The sequence below is a fragment of the Mauremys reevesii genome, linkage group 12, assembly GCF_016161935.1.
Source record: "Mauremys reevesii isolate NIE-2019 linkage group 12, ASM1616193v1, whole genome shotgun sequence".
NCBI lineage: Eukaryota > Metazoa > Chordata > Testudines > Geoemydidae > Mauremys > Mauremys reevesii.
The window spans coordinates 40,547,051-40,555,094 of NC_052634.1; the positions used below are offsets into that span (position 1 = coordinate 40,547,051).

Genomic DNA, 8,044 nt, shown 5'->3' on the forward strand with positions numbered 1-8,044 from the left:
TCATATGGGACCCGTTCCAAACCCCTAACCATTTTAGTTGTCCTTCTCTGAACCTTTTCTAGTGCCAGTATATCTTTTTTGAAATGAGGAGACCACATCTATATGCAGTATTCAAGATGTGGGTCTACCATGGATTTATATAAAGGCAGTAAGATATTCTCTATCTTATTCTCCTTTTTTTAATGATTCCTAAAATCCTGTTTGCTTTTTTGACTGGCACTGCACACTGTGTGGTCGTCTTCAGAGAACTATCCATGATGACTCCAAGATCTCTTTCCTGATTAGTTGTAGCTAAATTAGCCCCCATCATATTGTATGTATAGTTGGGGTTATTTTTTCCAATGTGCATTACTTGACATTTATCCACATTGAATTTCATTTGCCATTTTGTTGCCCAATCACTTAGTTTTGTGAGATCTCTTTGAAGTTCTTCACAGTCTGCTTTGGTCTTAACTATCTTTAGTAGTTTAGTATCATCTGCAAACTTTGCCACCTCACTGTTTACCCCTTTCTCCAGATCATTTATGAATAAGTTGAATAGGATTGGTCCTAGGACTGACCATTGGGGAACACCACTAGTTACCCCTCTCCATTCTGAACACACAGATGGGCCAACCTGGAGAAAGTGGTGGCAGTCCCTCGATAGATCAGCTGGTAGAGCAAAGGACTGGAGCCGGCACTCAGGAAGTCATCCTTATGTCACCCTTCTGACTCCAGCTTGAGGCAGAGCTTCTTTTTCTTCCCCTTGCTGAGAAAGAGCAAGAGAAGAAAGGTCAGGTGGGCCAGCTCGGTGCACAAGTCCATGCTGTCTTTTCTTGCTTGGGAGCCCAAAATGAGGAACTCATGGTGGGTAAAGGCACTGCTGTGCTTCCAGAAAACATCCCACCACAGCACACAAAGGGACCAAAAGAGCATGCCAAAGCCTGGGATTGAACTAGGGAACCTCTAGCTCTCCAGTGCTGAGCTACTTCAGCATGTAAATGGCACTTTTTTGGTCTGCTGTTTCTCTGTCTGGGATGTTTTTGTCAGCCCTGGCACACAAAAAGGGCATCACTGCGAGTGCCCACGAAGGCGAGATGAATTTTTGCCTGCCATGCTCAGCTTGACTTGCTTCCTCACCCCATTCCTGCCTTAGATCCTGGGTCACCTGGTGGCTGAAGATGGTCCATTGTCTCAAGCGGTGCCAGAGCCTGACACAGTGCCCCGGGCAGCCTTTGCTGTGCACATGCCGGCCGTGCAGATTTGAAAATACTTTAAAGCTCCTGTCAGTAAGTTCTGGGGACAGTTGCTCACCTTCAGAGGAAGCTCCCTAAAATTGGCCTGTCTCACCCAGTGGTACATTGACCTCTGTTCAGACTGAGCCAAAGGGGAGGGGGTGGGGCTCGCTGCTGTGGCCGCCGCTGCTGTGAGAGCGGCCGCTGTTGCGGATGAAGCCATCCTGCAAGCACTTTCCACCTAGCCACCCACTGAAAATCCTGTAGGATGTAAGGTGGGAATAGAAGAACACCGGGAGAGGAGGGGCTTCCTAATCTCCTCCCCCTTCTGCCACCATCAGCCATCCCATACCCGGTGCTGCACCCAGTGGGGTAAAAAGAAAATGTGGCCATATCGGAAGAGTCAGTTGCGTTCTTTGCGGTTGCCCCGCCATTCCCCTCGGGCCTGACCTGCCCTCCAGCTCAGCCACCCACTGAAAATTGAAACACAAAACAGTAGAGCCGTACAAGGCTTCAAGGCCCACCAGGCCCAACCCCCCTTCTAATACGGCAGAAAAGCCACATTTCACCTAACAAGGTAGGGACGTCCTATTGCCCCGCAAGAGGTGGAAGGCCATCGTGTTCGGTCTCAGCAGCACTCGTGGAGCAGGGGGAAACACCTGGCTGAGGAAATTCCCCACAGGTGGATCTTGAGCATCACAACCTTGTAGGTAATGACAAGGTCCACTTACGCCACCGGCTGAGCCATTCCTCACAGGCCAGCAACCATTTCTCCCGGTTCGCGTTCCTCACCTCGTCCCCAACCGAATGCTAGAAGGCCCAGCCATCAACCTGCCCACTCTTGCAGCCCTCCTCTTCCGCCCTGACTGATGGGGGGAGTATTGAGCCTCCCTCTCTTAGGCCCTTCAGCATCCCTGGGGAAAGACAACACCACCCAAGTGACTTTGGGCCAGTAGGTCAACCAACAGGGCTGCCTCCTAGGCCAGGCTGCAGCCCAGCTTCAGGACTAAGATGAAATGGAGCTCGCATCCCTACCTACAGGACTCCAGGCATGGCCAGGCTTCTGGATCAAACATCCCCTCTTGTGCTCAAGTCACAACAGCTAGCGGGCAAAAGACAGGCTTTCATGGCCTTTGAGAAAGCAAGATAGAGTCCCAGGCAGTACATGGCCCTTCCTAGTGAAAAGCCAAGTCCTGGGGGGGAAGAAAGGTAATGTCAGATAACATCCTGGAGAGATGTCTTCTTTTGTTTTGAGGGGTACAGCTCCTTTTTCACCTGACCAGGGACTTGAACCCTGGACCCTCAGATTAAAAGTCTGATGCTCTACCAACTGAGCTAGCCAGGTTCACACATAAATGAAACAAATTTCATGCAGAAGAGAAACTAGTCATGTAAATGAAGGCCAGAAACAATACAGAAAACCTGCTACTGTCGCTCTCTTAGCAGTCCTAGCCTCAGCCTGCTCCTCCATCCGGCGCCCTGAGGCCTTATTCTTTTTTTCATTAACTATCAAATATAGGAGAAAACACAGTTATACAAAGCAAAACAAAATCACAAACAGAAATGTCATTGGAAATACAGAAATAAAAAAGGAAAATGCAATTCCCATCACTTTATCGTGTCAGGGCCATTCCTGTATCGAGAGCACCCGCTAAGGTCCTTGTGTGCTTACAAGAAACCTGGAGGAACTCATACCACAGCCTGAACATGAAACTCAACTGCTCCCAGGTGCCGTAGTAAAACCCTTTCCCTGCTGTGACGTTGCACTCCATAGGATTTTATGAAAATATGCTAATGAGTGTGAATATAATGTAACTGGACTATGATTCATGCAAAAGGTCTCTTGTAAGGTATCATTACAAAGCTTATAATCTACTGTGTGTGTTCATCCTATTTGTATGAACCAATCATTCCTGTATCTGAAACTAGAAATATGAACTATAACTCTGAGGTCCTGTTGTAATGATGCAAAGTGTGGGCCATTAATAGTGGTTTGGACTCTTGATGGCTCCCATTAACCAGGACAATTGACTGGAGATGGCTCCGTCCTGCACCATCCCTGAGTCAGGCCAGGAAGAATGAAGGCTTGGGGGGGTCTCACAGGACATGTGACCATGTCCCCTGGTACAGGAATCCATTTTAAACCTGGGGCTTTTCCCCAGGAGAGAGACAAAAGATTCCTGCCTTGTACCAAAGCTGTATAAGGGGGTGGAACAGAAGAAAGGTGGCTGCAGTCATGAGACATCCCCTAGCTATCACTTGAGCTGGAACACGGACTATACCAGGTGAAAAGATTGGGCCCAGACTCCTGCCACCACTGCCAGCAGCACCAGGGGACTAAGGCACTTTCCTGCCCGCCCTCGCTCCATGTGGCACACCACTCCCGGAAACGGCTGGCACATCCCTGCAGCCCCTGGCGTGGGGTGGGGTCTCTACGCGCTGCTCCCTCCCTGAGTGCCAACTCTGTCAACTGTGGCAATGGGAGTTGCGGGGTTGGAGTCTGTGGGCAGCGGTGCGCAGAGACACCCGTGGCCCTCCCGCTTAGGGGCTGCTGCCAGAGGGGGATGGGGTGCGGGTTGCTTTTGGGAGATGCCTGAGGTAAATGCTGCACCCCTCACCATCTCCTGCACCCCCAACCCCCTGCCCCAACCCAGACCCCACACCTGCACCCAAACATTCTCCAGGACCCTGCCCATTGCACACCCTCCTGCACCCCAACCCCCTGACTGCGCTCAGACCCTGCACCCAAACTCTCTCCCAGAGCCCAGCCCCTCTCCCTCCCTCACCCAAACTCCCCCCCCAGAACCTTAGGCAAGTGTGTGTGGGGTGTGGGGCAGGACTTAGTCCCATTCTGGGCACCACCAAAAATTATACAAACTTGCCTCCCGTGTCCAGTCCAACCTTCTGCTGATGCACCTCAGCCCCCACCCGTGCAGGGTTTGAAGCTTCCATTGCTTAAACTCCAGGACACTGAGGGATTTCAGCTCCCCTTTGCCCAGAGGGAACCTTCACCCCACTCCCAGCCAGGTTCTTGTCCATGGGATCACTGTAGGGGGGCTGGGTCCCGCTGGGTCTTTTCTCTCTCTGTGACAGGCCAGGGTGCAATAACTGGGGCATCTGAGCACCCAGGACCTTCTGTGGGGCTGCCATTCCCCTTCCCCTTCTGTGGTCTCGTCTGTCATTGACTCCAGCCTTTTTTCTATCCATCGTCAGCACCATCCCAAGCAAGCTGCACTCGCCTCAGAAAGACAAAGAGTTCTGTGGCACCTTACAGACTAACAGACGTATTGGAGCATAAGCTTTCGTGGGTGAATCCCCACTTTGTCAGATGAATGTCATGGAAATTTGCAGGGGCAGGTATAAATATGCAGGCAAGAATCAGTCTAGAGATAAGGAGGTTAGTTCAAACAGGGAGCATGAGGCCCTCTTCTAGCAGCTGAGGTGTGAACACCAAGGGAGGAGAAATTGCTTTTGTAGTTGGCTAGCCAGGCACAGAATTCCCACTCCATTCATCTGACGAAGTGGGGATTCACCCACGAAAGCTTATGCTCCTGTACGTCTGTTAGTCTATAAGGTGCCACAGGACTCTGTCGCTTTTTACAGATCCAGACTAACACAGCTACCCCTGTGATACTCAAAAAGACAGTGTCCCTGGTGGGTGTAAATCACTGACCTCTCTCCTCTCTGAGCACTGACTGCCCCTCTGTTTCCTTGCCTCTCAGTCTGTGCAGATGGGACCTTTCCCTCCAGTGCTGGAGGATTCACCCTTCTCATCTACCCTTGTCCTAAGCAGCACAGCGGGTGGGAATCTTACATGTACTGAGGTGACTTAGGAGCAGAAACCGCCCCCGACCTTCCATGCAATTGGCACTTGCCCCTCACTGAGCAGGATTAAAACTCCTGCAGGGAGACTGCTGGGCCACATCCCCTCTGGGCATGAGCAAAGCAGCAGGGTGAAAAAAAGAACCTGGAGATGCTGAGGATTGAACCCAGGGCCTCATACATGCAAAACATGTGTTTTACCACCGAGCTATATCCCCAGATGGGCTGTAGGTTACACTCAGAGCTGTCCTGTTTCCAGAGCATCCAGAGTCCTAAGAGCAGCATGGGGACACATTCCCTGCTCTGAGGGCCAAATCTGCTGTCCTGGAGGCTGCTGGTTCTTAGGGGTCACTTTGCAGCAGGGCCAGATTCAATGTGTGGGGCAGAGAGAGTGGGTGCCCTGGACTCAGGGTGCAGAGATGCACTCAGCCCTCTCCCCTGCATTGGGTGGGGGGTGCTGCCACCCCCTGCTGGAAGGTAATGGGAGGGGAGGGGCGCTGAGAGTCACTCAGCACCTGACCCTGGTGGCAGCAGTGGTGTGGGGAGCTCCAGGTATTTCTAGGATCTGCTATTGCCACCTACCTGTGAAGTCCAGCTTTCCCCAGCACATTCACTGCAGTGCAATTGGGTCACTGTTTCCATGGCTGAACAGCAAATAATTACTCCCAGTTTCCCTTCTAGCTGCAGCAGGATTAGCCTGTGTCAGTGGTTAATGAGGTGGATCTAGTTGTAGATTGTTATTCATTCCCCACCTTGACAATTTACACAGTCCCTTTCCTACTCAAATCCCCAGCACCTCGGTGATCCTGGTAGCAGGGGTTGGGTCCTGAGATTTTCAGGGTCCTTTTCCCCTCCACCTGGAGTGAACTCAGCTTTTCCCCCATCCCAGACAATCCATGAAATAACAACAGGGGCATAAAGAAAGAGGGGAGGGAACATCTCACAGCCAGGGCTGGATGTGCCCAGGGCCCCCTGCTTGTCCATTGTTTCCATGGAATTTGGCCCCCTGCTTTGCACAAGGGACAGAGAAAGATCTTCCTGTTCCTGTGTCTGTGCAAGGAAAATTGTGTTTCTGTATGAAAGAGAGGAGGGAAATGGCCCCATGGTGGGACAATATCCTCAGGATTAAGACCTAAGGGCTCAGGCTGAGAACTGATAGAACTGCACTCATCTGGGATTTAACAAATTGTCTTCCCTGGAGCAGGGCCAGATCCAGCGTTTTTGCCACCCCAAGTGGAAAAAAAAATTAAAAAGCTGCAGTCAACTAGAGCTTTACCTGAGTTCTGTCCATAGGCAGGTCCCTGCATACCTTGCTGAGTAACAAGGTGTATCTGCTTTCTCTCAATGGGTCGATTGTATAGCTGATGGTCCTTAATGGGCCATCAAGCAGGCTAGGCAGAACTGACACCAACTTGTCTGGCTGGGCTGTTCCCCGGAAGCAGAGCACAAGTTTGAAGTACGGGCAGCATAGAGTCAATATTCATAACATCAATTACAAAAATGATACACATCTAGAGATAGCATCATTATAATCAGCCAATCAGAACCTCTCCATAGACCCCTTACACGACAACCTTTCTACAATATTGTCTGCAAATATAGAACAGTGGTCGCAATGATGATCTGTACAGTTACAGATTATGTCAATAAAGTCACAAGAGGTGACATGGCATCAGTGAGACTGATACTGGAATACTGCCTCCAGTTTTGGTGTCCTCATTTGAAAAAGATGTTGTGAAATTGGAGCTGGGGCAGCAAAGAGCCACCAAATGTTCTGAGGGCTGGAGAAAAATGCCTTCTAGTGAGCTATTGAATGAGCTCAACCTGATTAGCTTATCAAAAGAAGATTGAAAGGTGACTTCATTGAAGTGTTGAAGGACCTTAATGGAGAGAAAAGATTGGCTATTAAAGGGCTCTTTAATCGAGCAGAGAAAGGCATAAGAAGACCTAATGGCTGAAAGGTGAAAAGACACAAAATCATATGACAACTAAGGCACAAATATTCAACAGCGAGGATGATTCACCGCAGGAACAAGCTACCAAGGAAAGTGGTGGATTCTCCATCTCCTGATGTCATTTAATGAAAACTTGATGCCTTTCTGGAATGTGTTTGCCCCAAAAGTAGCTCTTGTGTCATACAGGAGGCCTGTGATATGCAGGGGGTCAGATTAGATGCTCTAATGGTCTCTTCTGGCCATAAAGTTGACTAATTTCTGAAAAACTGAGTGTAGCATTGGGAGCAGCATCTGATGTTTTCCTATCTAGCCTGCTTGCTTCCTAGAACGAACGCTCCTTGAGTGGGGTGATCCACAGGGAGTAGCTCAAACCTCCAAAGTGCCTGGGCAGGGGCAGGACATTAGCACAGCAAGGGAGGGGTGTGGCAGTGACATCACAAAGGCCTTTTGCAGGACCTCAGACTATTGTTCAAAGGTGGTGGGGAGGTGGTGACCTCACAGAGAGATGCTGACATCAGGCAGGCAGGACAGGGGCGAGGGGCCAGGGAAACCTCAGAGACCCCTGTGGCTTTGCTTCAGCAAGTCTCCTTCTCCAGGTCTCTCTTTGAGGACTGAGAGAGTATTCAGGTTCATGTATGTGAGCGCCAGGAGGAACCTCTTTCGAGTTTTCTCCTTCCCTTTTAGTGATTTTACTAGAGACCAGCCACCAGGATCACAAGCTTTCTCACAAGCACACAGGGACCTTCGCGGGTGCTCTCGATACAGGAATGGCCCAGAAACAATAAAGTGATGGGAATTGCATTTTCCTTTTTTATTTCTGTATTTCCAATGACATTTCTGTTTGTGATTTCGTTTTGCTTTGTATAACTGTGTTTTCTCCTGGATTTGATATTTAACTAAAAAAAGAATAAGACCTCAGGGCGCCGGATGGAGGAGCAGGCTGGGGCTAGGACTGCTAAGAGAGCGAAAGTAGCAGATTTTCTGTATTGTTTCCTGCCCTCATTTTCATGACGAGTTTCTCATCTGCACGAAATTTGCTTCATTTATATGTGA

At 49.9% G+C, this 8,044-nt stretch overlaps 1 non-coding gene across 1 annotated transcript; it reads right to left on the reverse strand.

Annotated features, from left to right (window-relative positions):
* Window positions 1-2,486: 2,486 nt before the first annotated feature.
* Window positions 2,487-2,559, reverse strand: TRNAK-UUU. Its single transcript has one exon. It is a non-coding gene; the product is annotated as a tRNA-Lys (tRNA).
* Window positions 2,560-8,044: the final 5,485 nt, after the last annotated feature.